The sequence below is a fragment of the Misgurnus anguillicaudatus genome, chromosome 20 (genome assembly GCF_027580225.2).
Source record: "Misgurnus anguillicaudatus chromosome 20, ASM2758022v2, whole genome shotgun sequence".
NCBI classification, from domain to species: Eukaryota; Metazoa; Chordata; class Actinopteri; order Cypriniformes; family Cobitidae; genus Misgurnus; species Misgurnus anguillicaudatus.
In genome coordinates this window covers 36,262,230-36,276,772 of record NC_073356.2, presented here as the reverse complement: position 1 = coordinate 36,276,772, position 14,543 = coordinate 36,262,230, and the positions used below count along the sequence as shown (strand labels likewise).

Here is a 14,543-nt window from a genome sequence, read left to right as displayed (position 1 = left end):
GACTAAAGAAAGCATTTGAATGTTGAATTACTCACCATTACAAGAGTACAGACAGTCTTTAACTTTGTTGTATTTGCCTAAAAGCTTCATCTCATTGGTTGATGTACACGATTCTAGCAAGAAAAATGTAGTTTTGGGAAGAAGCTACTTTTTGTTTTGTTAGTTAGTCAATGTTTAGTTAACAACTTTAAATTTTTTTGTGAAGTTTTTTGCTTGCTCTGCTCTGGATGTGTTGGTGGTTTTGTATCATTGTGTTGCTGAAAGTCACACAGTCTGACTCTGAATATACCAACATCTAATAAATAATAAATGCATACATTAATAAACATGCATATCTGCACAGACACCAATGATATTGGAAACAAATTTTTAGTAGACAAATTCTTAGTACTATTATACAAAATTGTGATTTTTTTAAATAAGTGAGATTATTAAATACAAAACACATAATTAAAGTTCACCCAAAAGAAGATATTCATTGATACCCATTGACATAGTAGTAGAAACAACTACACTGAAAAAATGATTCAATTTAATTTACTACACTTTTTTAATGTAAGTGGTTGCAATCAATTTATTTAAGCTAAATTTAAACAAAAGTGTTTTTTATTTTTTGTTGAAATGTAGTTTAAATAAATTGATTGCAATCACGTACCTTAAAAATTTAGTAAATTGAATGAATAATTTTTTAGTGTACTACAAAAGTTAATGGGTACCATCAACTGTGTGCTTTCCATTATTTATTAAAATATCTTCTTTTGTTTTCAACAGAATATTCATGCAGGTTTAAAACAGCATGATGGTGGGTAAACAATGACAACATTTTCATTTTGGGGTGAACTATCCCTTTAAACAAGTAATTAGTGATGTTTTTAGACGACATGACAACTTTGCAAATAATAAACTGCTATAATTCAGATTGTTAAAAGATGTAATATGAGATACTCACAGAGTAAACTGAGAACACAGATGACACCCAGAGCAAAAACAAGAAAAACACCAACAACTATCAGAAGAACTTTAATCCATTTAACAGATCTGACTTCACTTTCATCTGAGTCCTTATCTGTCATTATCAAATTGAAAGATTCAATTTCAGCACAATTTAATGCTATGACATTTAATACAAATAAGTACATAAATAAACAAACATCCATCAATAATAATCTTTTATATACTAATCACAATAAAAACTCACTACAAGCATCTTGAATAAATGTTATAAAACACGATTGCATCCAAAATAAGATCATCAGACCATGTAACTTTTATTCAATGATCACACACTTGGGTCATTTTTAACCATGATTTTAAACTTAGCTTAATTAAGCAAGAGTTGGAGATTGTCTAATATTATTTGTTTGGCGATTTAAGTTATCGACAGCTCGCTGAGCAACCAAAGATGGTAACTCAAAATTTTACTTCACCTCTTGATTAAGTTCTTGTTTTTCTTGCATTCACATCATACATTATTTTAAGCATGAACACTGAAAAAAATGATTCATTGAATTTAATCAATTTTTTTAAGGTAAGTGGTTGCAATCAATTTATTTAAGCTACATTTACACAAAAGTTTTATATTTTACTTTGCTTTACTAATCTTTTTTGTTTAAATGTAGCTTAAATAAATTGATTGCATTCACTTACCTTAAAAAAATTGATTAAATTCAATGAATCATTTTTTTTCAGTGAATGTGTGAGATTATTAACAATTTTGTACATTTAAACAACAATTATGAAGCATAAAAAAGTAAGAACATTTTACTTTTCAATTATGAAGCATTGATGGTATCTCTTCGCTTGTGACTGTGTTGTACAATGAGGCACAATTTGTAGTTTATCATCATTCTGGACATAAAGGGACGGTTTACCAGACAGAGTTTAGATTAATCCAGGACTTAGTTATATTAATAATACTGACTAATACTGACACAGACTACTTTAACACCGCCGGGTTGTTGTGAGGTGTAGTTAAATTAAGCTCTTAACTTTGCACAGTCAGCAATAAGATATTAAGTCAGCTTATGTTATTTGTAAAATAATGTTCAGATATTCTTGTTAGATCTGGCTATTGTTGTTAACATAGTGTGTCGCAATCAGCATCATTGTTAACTGAATGAAGAACAGACTTTAACCAGAGCTGGCAAATATGATTGTTTCTCTTAACAAAAACTGTAAAACTAAATAATAATCCCTCTTTTGTATGTTGCCTATGCTTTCTTATTCGCATGCGTGCTTTCAAAAGCCGTTTTTCTGTATGTTTTACCTTTTTCAACTTTAAAACACACATATCATATACATAAGTTTAGCGTGTTATGAATATTTCCTAATTAAAGCCTCTTGTGAAATTGTGAAAAAAACATAAGGTCAGAAAAGTTTTAATAAACGTCATTTAAATAAACAAATATATGAATATTCGTTTTTTATGAGCTGAAATATTAAAATATAATTTTCCTGAAAAATGTCAATCTCTAAACCTGAATTGGTTTTACAGGAAAATGTTTTAACAAAGACATTTATACAGTACAGTATTATACAGTAATTGCTCGTTGTTGGTGGAGTCCGTTTAACATTTAATAAATTAGAACTATTATGAACTTTATTATTTGAATTAAAGCAGATACTTAGAGATTAACACATTTATTTATTCTTACCTGTTAGATGAGAGCATGTGTTGTTTAAAGAACGTATGAAAACAGGATTTTCATAAATTGCTGCCATTTATCAAACAATAGCTGCAGAAAACTCTGTACTGGAAGGAAGCCGGTATAAGTAAATGTTACAGGAAGTAATGACACTCAAAAATGATTAGAACAATATTATTGCATTCATCTCAGCACACGAGACCAAAACCACTGAATGTTGAAACCATAAGCTACTGAAAAAATCTAATAGTCACGTGGATATTAGTCATAATTATTGATTTGAGTCAATAAAAAGATAAATAATAATTTCTACTGTAGATAAAAGTGCTTTTGGATCAACATTTATTTTTTAGGTTTTAAACACCTGCAGGTATGAATCTGTTGGTATATAGTTTGTGTTTGTGGTTAAATGTGGGCTTCTGTTGTTGCTGCTGCCTTCATTTATATATTTTGTGCACTAAACATAAACTCTCAAGTGAAAGCATTACAAAAAAACACTGGTGAATTGTATTTTTAAACATTTTTTTATGAGCATATACTCTACAATGGAAGGGTCATTTACAACTTAACTTTCATTTAAAGGATTAGTTTACTCTATAATGTACCATTTGTCATTAATTACTCATGTCATTCATTTACATGACGTTTTTTGTAACTCCTGTTGTTTAAATAAATGTGTTAATCTTATAAAGGGTTCATAATAGTTCTCATTCATTAAATGTTAAATGGATTCCACCAATAACAAGCAGAGCAATACTGTATAATACTGTATTTGTTAAAACATTTTCCTACTGTAAAACCAATTCAGGTTTAGGGGTGGACATTATTCAGTAATATTATATTTGAATATTTGTTTATTTAAATGACATTTATTAAAACTTTCACAAGGAGCTTTAATTAGGAAATATTCATAATACGCTAAACTTATATTATGTATATGTGTGTTTTTAAGTTGAAAACAGTGGTACTAAATGTTTTGAAATGTAAAACATACAGAAAAAAGACAAAAAGACTTGTAAACCCTTGCAGAGCGAATAAGAAAGCATAGGCAATATAACAGACTGTACAGTCGGCATGAGGTATCTTCTTTATTTAGTTTTACATGTTTACATCTATAAGAGCGGTCGATAACTTAAATTGCCTAATAAATAATATTAGACAATTACCAACTCTTGCTAAATTTAAGCTAAGTTTAAAATCATGGTTAAAAATGACCCAAGTATGTGATCATTGAATACAAGTTTCTAGTCGCATTTATTCAAGATGCTTATAGTGAGTTTTTATTGTGATTAGTCTACAAAGGATTATTATTGATGGATGTTTATTTGTATTTAATGTCATAGCATTGAATTGTGCTGAAATTGAATGATTATGTTTGATATTGACAGATAAAGACTTTGATGAAAGTGAAGTCAGATCTGTTAAATGAAGTAAAGTTTTTCTGATATTGTTCTGATAGTGTTTCTCTTGTTTTTGGGTGTCATCTGTGCTCTCAGTTTACTCTGTAAGTATCTCGTATTACATCTTTAATCATCTGAATTATAGCTGTTTATTATTTGCAAAGTTGGGATGTTTATAAAATAAATGGCTGATTGTTTGTTTAATGATGTATTTTGTATTTAATATTCTCATTTAATAGATTTTTGTATAACAGTACTGAAACAGCATAGACTTAGCTAAGAGTCACAACACTTTTATTTATTACTGAGACCACGGGGTCTTTACATTGTGTCTGTGCAGATATGTTTGTTTACTGTATGCATTTATTATTTGCTAGATGTTGATAAATTTGGACTGTGTGACATTCAGCAACACAATGATACAAAACCACCAGCAGATCCAGAACAGAGTAAGCAAATATATAAATATATACATTTAAAGATATTATGTTTACAAAACATTAACTAACTAACAAAACCAAAACTACCTCTCTTCTCAAAACTACACTTTTCTTACTAGAGTCTTGTATGTCAGCAAATGAGGTGAAGCTTTAAATACAACAAAGTGTTGTCTTCGGTTCATGTTTTTTACTCTGCTTGTTTTAATATCCGTGTTGTTTTCTTAGTGGTTCTGACTCTTCTGTGACCTACACGTGTGATCAGATATGAAATATCAGTCATGTTGATCAGTTAGCTGTGGTTAACACAACCTCTTCACCAAGAGTCATGAGATTAAGATTGTATAATATTACTTCTTATAATTAAATGTTTAAATTAAAATGTATTTAAAATATTACTAATGTTAAAAATATATTCATATATTAAATGTATTGAAAATATAAAAATAAACCAAAAGCAGGATATAAAAATACAAAAAAACCACTTTAAAAATTGTTTTGATCATGTTAGCTTCACAAGTCATTTTAATTAACTACCGGTATTCTGAATTTTAACTAGTTTTAACTAATAATGCTATTGTTACAACCCGTGACTCAAAGTAAAGAAAGTAAACAAAGGAGACACACACACATTAGTATTAATTAGTAAGCAACACTAAATAATAAAGAAAAACGGTCCAGTGCTCTCAGCTGGAAGTTAAAATTGCTATTAAATAAATAAATTCAACTTAATTTGATAATAAAATGCCGTAAAAAAATCAGATTAATTTGATAATAAAATGCAGTAAAAAAATCAGATTAATTTGATAATAAAATGCAGTAAAAAATCTGCTTAATTTGATAATAAAATGCAGTAAAAAATCTGCTTAATTTGATAATAAAATGAAGTAAAAATGTAAAATAGTAAGTTGGAATGACATGTTAAGCAAATTTGATTAATCTTTAGTGATTACAAAAAATGCCAAAAACGTTTCACAGTTGAAGAGATGTGAGATCCGTTCAATATATCTGATACTAGAAGTGACTGTGTGTATCACCTGCACTGTAAAAAGGGAAAGTTGCTCTATTCATTGGTAACACCTAAAAAAAAATCAGTTTTAAAAAGAAAAAAATTTAAGGTGAAAAAACTTTGAAAAAAATGCTTCAATTGGTAACACCTGAAATATTTTAAAATGTTCAACTTAAATGTTTTTATTTTTTAAGTTGTGAGAACATTTAAGTAAAAAAAACTTTTAGGCGTTACCAAATGAAGCAATTTTTTAAGTTGATTTATCTTTTAATTTACAGTCTGATCCACTGATGAACTGGATGATCAGTTAAAGTCGAGTTAAGTAGCTTTTATTGTCATTTTAACAATATAGTAATACAGTACAAAGTGAAATGAAACATTTCTCCAGGAATATGGTGACAGACACTAGATTATAACAACAAAGATCTAAAAACTAAAAAATACATTCATATTAAGTTTCTTTAAGTTTTAAGATACATATTTGTTTATATGGATTGTTGTTATGTCTGCACTGCATTACATCTAGTGATCTCAGATCTCAGAAAAGAAATGATTTTATGGTGTTTACATAAGAAGGATTAAAAACTGTTATCTTTGAATAACTGCAGTACAACTCAATGTTTAACTTTAGGATTTCCTGGTGTCTAAAATCAAAGAGACTCGCTGATATTCACAGTTTCTTTACAATAGTTCATTTCATTACCGTCAGAAAAAAGGGTCAAAGTAATCCCTACACATGTTAACTTTATTAGTCCAACCAAAGAAACATGGTTACTACACTTTTACTATAGTAAAAGCATGGTTCATTTTCATCGGGGTATTTTTGAGTTATATACTTAAGTATAAAATATGTTAAAGGTGCAGTGTGTAAATTTTAGCGGCATCTAGTGGTGACGTTGTGAATTGCAACCAACGGCTCAGTCCACTGCTGACCCCTCACTTTTGAAACACATAGAGAAGCTGCTGTAGCCACCACCGGAAAAACATGTCATCATCGGAGACAACTTAGTAAAAAAGTTTGTCCGTTAAGGGCTTCTGTAGAAACATGGCGGACCAAAATGGGGACTTCCATGTAAGGGGACCCTCGGTGTATGTAGATAAAAAAAGTCTCATTCTAAGGTAATAAACACATAACGGTTCATTATGAAAGGTCTTTATACACCCCTGATAATATAGTTTTATATATTATTTTGGATTTCTGTCAAACGATCCTTCTAAAAATTACACACTGCACCTTTAAACAATAGTTTATACTATAAACTTTAAATATTTTGACTTTAAAATAAGTAGCTTTCGTTACACACATTGCAAGGCCTAATACTTGCAGCTCAATGCAGGCATAAACGGAGCTTGTGAGGCCCCTCATTGGCTAAAAGGATTTTTTATAAAATAAATTATATTCCACAACAAATATACATATTAATTTAGGTTGTTATACATTTCAAAACGTTACTTTTTAAGATGCTTTGTAAAACAATCGTTATTCTGCAAATAATGTGTATTTATCAAAAAGTGGCATTCGGTGAAGTCGCTTTCATCCAACCGTCCAATCACAATGGAGGAGAGGCGGGACAAACAGTGCATCGACCAATCGAAACATCCTTCTTCTACTACTAAAAAACCATAAAAGTTCATATATCTTGTCGATTACAATATATAACATCCCGTTCTACCAGAATATGAGTACGCTTTGATTAAACAAATCTGCAAATCTGATACTTATAAAACAGTACTTCCGCGGAGATTTGAATAATAGCAACCAACGCACATAAGCGCATCCAAAGCGCCCTCAAGCGGTCATTTTTTAGAACTGCGCTTGGCGTGTGAAGCTTCGGTGGAGTTATCCTCAAAAGATTATAGAAATGAATGGGCTAATGTACTGTTCACTGTATATATATTTTCCGTTTCGTTTTTACTTGTATTTTGAATTAGGCATTGAATTGTGCTGTGTTTTAGAAGTGAAGTAAATGTCCTAAAATTAAGTAACCTTGTGATTTTTTAAATGGAGAATTTCAAAATCTAAATTACAAAACTTTAAATTTGCTTATTCCAACTCATTTTCCAGCATGGGTCACAAATGATTAACAGATTACAGTGAATTTTATACTGTATATACTGTAAATGCACAACCACACTTAAAGGCGGAGTCCATGATGTTTGAAAGCCAATGTTGATATTTGAAATCACCTAAACAAACACGCCCTTACCCCAATAGAATCTGGACCTTCTGTTGATAGACCCGCCCCACACATACGCAACCGGGCATTTGATTTGATTTGATTGGCTATAAGTGTGTTTTGGTAGTCGGCCCGTCTCCTTTCCCAACGCGTTTTTCAAACATCGTGGACTCCGCCTTTAAGCTTGGTATAAAATCAGAGTAAAGACCGCCTTTTATTAAATATTCATGATTTAAATGCACAACAGAGAGACGTGCAAAGATCCTTAATATAAGATCGAGACTGTCATTATAGTCATTACTGAAGTGCAATGAATTATTTTTCACAGATTAACTTTTTGTTGTATTCAGAAAGATCCTTTTTAAGTAAAATCAGCAACATTTATCAGAGAGATAAATGACGACTTTGTAATACTTGCAGCTCAATGCATGCATAGGTGGAGCTTGCGGTGGACCAGGCTAAAAGGATTATTATAAAATAAATTATATTCTACATAAAATATACATATTAATTTAGGTTCTTATACATTTTAACACGTTACCTTTAAATATGCTTTGTAAAACAATTGTTATTCTGGTAATAATATGTGTATTTATTAAAAGTGCCGCTCTGTAAATCGCTTTTATCCAGCCGTCCAATCACAATGGAGGAGAGGCGGGACAAACAGTGCATCGACCAATCGGAACATCCTTCCTCTACTACTGAAAAAAACACAAAAGTTAATATATCTTGTCGATTACAATATATAACATCCCGTGCTACCACAATATGAGTACGCTTTGATTAAACAAATTATCTGCAAAATCTGATACTTATAAAACAGTACTTCCGCGGAGGTTTGAATAATAGCAACCAACGCACATAAGCGCCTCCAAAGCGCCCTCAAGCGGTCATTTTTAGAACAGCGCCTTCCGTGTATAGCTAGAGTGGAGTTTATTTATCCTCAAAAGATTATAGAAATTAATGGGCTAATGTACTGTTCACTGTATATACATTTTCCGTTTCGTTTTTACTTGTATTTTAAATTAGGCATTGAATTTTGTTGTGTTTTGGAAATGAAAAAAATTACCTAAATTTAACTTACCCCTGTGATTTTTTAAATAGAGAATTTCAAAATCTAAAGAACAAAAAAATGTAAACTTGCTTATTCCAACTCATTTTGCCAGCATCACAAATGATTAACAGATTACAGTGTCTTTTATACTGTATACTGTAAATGCAAAACCACACTGAATGGTATAGGCGGAGCTTGCAGTAGAGCAGGCCCCCATTGGCTAAAATGATTTTTATAAATAAAAAAATAATACTCTACATAGAATATATATATATATATATATATATATATATATATATATATATATATATATAAATTTAGGTTCTTATAAATTTTAAAACGTTAATTTTTAATATGCTTTGTAAAACAATCGTTATTCTGGTAATAATGTGTATTTATCAAAAGTGCCGCTCTGTAAATCGCTTTTGTCCAATCACAATGGAGGAGAGGCGGGACAAACAGTGCATTGACCAATCGGAACATTTTTCATCTACTACTGAAAAAAAAACATAAAAAGTTAATATATCTTATCGATTACAACATATAACAGCCCGTGCTACCATAATATGAGCACACGTTGATTAAACAAATTATCTGCAAATCTGATACTTATAAAACAGTACTTCCGCGGAGGTTTGAATAATAGCAACCAACAAGCGCCTCCAAAGCGCCCTCAGGCGGTCGTTTTGTAAAACTGCGCCTGGCGTGTGAAGCTTCGGTGGAGTTTATTTATTCATTATATTTAAGGATGATTCAATATTTGATCACTGTTTTATAATAAAAAAAAACAGGAGTTTCTAAATACAGTTGGAATTATTTTACTGATTAGAGTATTCATATTATAAATAAAAAAACATACAAATAATTGCCCTCATGCTTTTACTTGTAACTGTGTTTACAGTTCACTCTTTCTCTATCAGCATTTTTAAAAAAAAGGTGACAGTCAGCCCGAGTAGTCTCTTGCAGCTGCAGACCTCCTTCCAGACACCCCCTTTCTCAGACCCCTCGTTTTTCGAGACAGCGCCCCTGCTGTTTGGAAGATCGTATAACACCCTTATCCAAATGGCATTGAAAACAATAGGATGCAATATTACGATCTCGTTTTATTTAAAGTTATCCAAATAAATATTTGATTGAACTTTTATTATTATGTGATATTATAATATTATTATATATTATGTGATATTATATTGCTACAATGTTTTTTTTAAATGTAAATTCCAAATTTTCTTTCAGTTCTTTTTTTATATATATTTTTTTAATGCGAAGCAAAACTTAAATAAGAATAGACAAAACACCAATAATAAACAATTTTGTACTTTATTGAACAATCACCTAAACATCATCTTGCTGTAAACAGGAGAAAGCAAAGAAAAAAGAAAAAAAATGTGTTAGTGACTTTACTTTTTATCTTCAATTGCATTAAAAAGAACTCCTCATTTATAAGTCACTTGGATAAAAGCGTCTGCTCAATGAATAAATGTAAAATAATGTAAATGTATAAGGTAAAATAATAACTTCCTGGTAGGTGATTTTGCTTCTTTTTTCAGTCTTTTGGAAACTGCTCTCTGTCAAATTCCTCGACTTCACTAAAATAAAAGGTGAATGCCATTGTCAAAAATATTGTGTAATAAAAAATAAAAAATGTTGCAAATACAAATTACAAGCATACCTACAGTGATAAGAAGGACCACAGAGGAACACCACCTCAGCCTTCTGCCAGGATAATGCCTGCATTTCATATAGGCGATGAATGATTGCCTGTCTGTATAAATAAATACATCAATTAATTAATTAAAGTGTTTGGTGTCATTTTTAACTACACAGTACAATTGCATTTTATTGCCATTCTAATGGAAATTCACCTAAAAATATATTTTTTGGACGTTTTGGACTCAAAGTTGAACTTAATTACATATTTTTGGAAGTATGCTTTTAAAAAGTACATATTAAATACTCTTTAAATAAAGCATAACTAGTAGAAGGATACTTGTTTTTTACTTCATGTACTTCAATCATATTTCTAATACACTAAAGTATATTACTTTTTTATGCTTGTATGTCAACACACTTGCCTTCTTTGTGGAGTCTGTTTTCAGGACTGTGCCGAACATGGACAGTATCTGGCTCCGGTAATCCTGAACATTTTCCTCCTCAGCCAGGAGGAAGGCGTGCTGCAGAAGCCGCGCGCAGGGTAGCTCTCTGGGAAGAGGTGCCGCCTGGAACTCCCCATGGCCCAACGCAAAGACAGACAATGCCTCCGGGTTTCACCAAGGCCATGAGGTGCGTGGTGTAGAGGTCCTTCCTCTGATAGCAGTCCTCCATATGGTTCTCCTGCACCTGTCGCCACACCTTAATCATGGTGTTCCCCTCTGTGCGGTCACCCAGGAGGCGAATCACACTGAAAAAAATGATTCACTGAATTTAATCATTTTTTTAAGGTAAGTAGTTGCAATCAATTTATTTAAGCTACATTTAAACAAAAAAGATTAGTTTTACACAACCGGAAACCTGGCCCGATGAGCCTCGCCACCGACCCATGGGACCACTCCTTCAACCCCTGGCAGCCTTAAGGCACGGTCCACAGGAAACCACCTCTGTCGCCATGGTGTACCAATTGTACACGTCGCAGATGTGACGTACCTAAAACACACATCGGAGTGAGAGAGAAAACACACATCAATCACAGATCAGCATTCATGTGTGTTAAAGGGATAGTTCACCCAAAAGAGAAAATTATGTCATCGTTTACTGACTCTCAAACCCGTATAAATGTCTTTGTTCTGATGAATACAAAGGAAGACATTTTGAGGAATGTTTGTAACCAAACCATTCGTGGACCCCACTGACTTCCATAGTAGGAAAAAATAATATTATGGAAGTGAATGGGGTACACAAACGGTTTGGTTACAAACAAGAGAAAACGCATCTGGAGCCTGTTGCACGCCGTTGCACACCGTTTCCAGAAAACATGTCGTTCAACCCAAAAACGTAGCAAAACGTGTGTGAGCTTGAACGTGCCCCAGGTTTTAGATGCGTTTTCTCTTGTTTGGTGGGTGTGTAAATGGATTTGGATGGCCGCCAAATATGGACGTTCCACTCAGTTGGCCAGCAGCGCGGGCGAGACATCTAGCCTTTATACATATCTATGGTTCCAGCACCCTGACTTCACGCACAGACCCAAGATATACTACAAAGTGCTCAGCTGATTTATGAAATTAAAGTTGCAGAATTGTCACAGCTGTGTTGAGATGGCAGTAAATATGTGATAGTTTCTTAAATAAATACATTTGAATAAAGTTTTGTTTCATATGGTATTCACTTCTATACGCTTTCATTTATTGTGATGGTTTTATTCATTCATTTTTTTATTCATGTTTCCTGTTGTTTTACAATAAAAGAGCATAATTGCCCCATTAACGTGTATATAATCACTTGTCATCTGTCAATACCCGTTTTAATCCCACCAGTTCTCCTGTTTTGATGGTGTACTAAGATAGTATGCTAGCAAAGCTAACATCAGGGTTGCCAACTTTGGTGATTTGTCTGGAGTGAGATTTCTCCCCAAACATGCGTATGCAGCGGCCTACTGGAAATTTTGGCTGCCGCCACCACTAGTGATGGTAGTTTTCGAAGCACTGCTTCATGAGGCTTCGAAACATTTACGAATCTTTTGTTTCGAATCAGTGGTTCGGAACGTGTTTCAAACTGGCCAAAGTCACGTGATTTTAGCAAACGAGGCTTCATTACGTCATAACTGTTTCGAAAATCCGATGGTTCACCACTAGGGGGAGTTGATCACATGACCAGTGTCTAATATGTTTCGGTGACCTCGGGTCAGTTTTATTATAAAAGTTCATAAAACATTTATCCTTCTGACTAATAACGCTGCCATTTTGTCTATTTATTGTTTATAGACAGATTTAATGACAAAAATGTGCATAATTAAAAGGGTAGTTAGTTTTAATGATTTGTTTGCCCTAAATAAAACTAAAAACACATAATACACTTTTAACTATGTCTTAATTAAGTTAAATAATTTTTTTAACATATTTTAATAAAAATCTTGCTATTATTTTGTAAAAAAAAAAGTGTAAAATGTTTGGCCATATCTGCTTTACACTATTTTGACCAGCAGGGGTCGCCAGCGTGTGTGGTGTTTCGAACTGCTTCGAAAAGCTTCATTTCTCCCATCACTAGCCACCACAAGCCTCTTACCATCTAAATATCGACTACATTCATTTCCAAATGTTTGATGTTTTTGTTTTGATAAGTTTCTTTTTGTTCACTGTTTCTTTGACTATATTTGGTTTATTATGTGATTGTTATGATCAGGGCATTGCTGAAAGAGAGCTGAAAGTTCATCAAGCTCCCCTGAATAAAGTATGGTTGATTAACTAAGGTCATAATCTATGAGGTTAATGCTTGAGTGAGGACTACATGGCATTGCATTTATTCTACTTTATTATCAACTCGTGATCTTATTCAATAGGTTGTGCTAGTAAACTGAGGTTAATACACAGATGAGGTTAATTCTTTTTTTTTTTTGCATAAAACACGGTGAATAAAACAATGCATGGTGCTTATATTCAGGAATTTACTTAGAATGGTCCATAACCCTACTGTCTGTCATAAGAATTTGCTTTGGCTATATTCACATGTTTGTTATCTAGGTCAGGTGTAACAAATCATCTTTGAGCTTACCTGCTGTAAGATATAATGCAAGGCTGTATTTTAAACTTCTCACATTTCATTTGATTTACTGTCTGTTAATTAATTAGTTATTTTAGTAAAAGTTGTTCAGGAAATCTAAATTCCATAATAAACCTTAAACTTACTTCAATAGAAAAGCTCAACACTAAGGATTTTTGAAAAAAAAGTAATTTATTTAATAATTTATATTAAATCATAAGTTATTTTATATTTAAAGTAAATATGGATTAATCCTTTTTTACAAAGTTACAGTCAAGACCAGTGAGTGATTTTCTCTTCTTTTGTTTAACTTCCCTGCTGAAAAAAACAGCATCAAACCAGCATGGAAATTATGCTGGTCTATGCTGGTTTAGCTGGTGGTCACCAGCATACCAGCCCCAAAACACAACATATGCTGGTCTTTCTGACATGGGATGCTGGTCCTAATGCTGGTTTAGCTGGTGCTAATGCTGGTTTGATGTTGGTTTAGCTGGTTTGATGCTGGTGTTCACTAGAAAACCAGCACCAAAACACAACATATTCTGGTATTGCTGGTATGCGGTTTTTTTTCTGCAGGGTTGAATGACTTCAACAGGCAGGCTTTAGACAGAATGCAATAAAATGTTTACATTCGGTTAAGACATAATCAGTTGTTTACCATGATACTCACTAAGACAGCTAAGTTACATTCACAAATGTTATGTGAATTTGTTCGTTTAAGCCAAAAGACAAACATGGGTTTATTTGAACTCTGTGCACGCGCGCTAGCGGTGGATGAAGCGTTGTCGTGCCTTGCACGATGCGTCGGATTTACAGGTTCAAGGCTGTGAATCTAATAATTATACTGCTGTATAATAGTCAGCGTTTGATTACTTACATCTTTCTTGCACTTCCACTTTCTGAGAAATCACGCAGCTGTCCTCATTTGAGTTGCACCTCTGTCGGTGATTTGATTCGTCCTCTGGGAATCAATTTGGGCGCAGCGCAGACCTGGTGGCTTGTGACATCACACTACCGCGAGATCGATTTAAAAGCATACTGAATCACTTACCGTTGAATCGGTCTCGCGGTGCTAAGACGTCACATGCAGATCGGTCTGCGCGGCGCCGAAAGAAGCGTTGAGATTAAA

The 14,543-nt window shown here is 32.6% G+C and overlaps 2 long non-coding RNA genes across 2 annotated transcripts; both read right to left on the bottom strand.

The window, feature by feature from the left end:
* Nucleotides 1–109: 109 nt before the first annotated feature.
* Nucleotides 110–3,234, bottom strand: LOC129454836 (uncharacterized). The gene is made up of 3 exons (XR_012359867.1): nt 2,655–3,234; nt 950–1,066; nt 110–295 (listed from the first exon to the last, which is right to left on the bottom strand). It is a non-coding gene; the product is annotated as an uncharacterized lncRNA (long non-coding RNA).
* Nucleotides 3,235–9,127: 5,893 nt separating this feature from the next.
* LOC141351563 (uncharacterized) lies at nt 9,128–14,460 on the bottom strand. Its single transcript, XR_012359864.1, has 4 exons — nt 14,292–14,460; nt 10,794–11,365; nt 10,395–10,483; nt 9,128–10,311 (listed from the first exon to the last, which is right to left on the bottom strand). It is a non-coding gene; the product is annotated as an uncharacterized lncRNA (long non-coding RNA).
* Nucleotides 14,461–14,543: the final 83 nt, after the last annotated feature.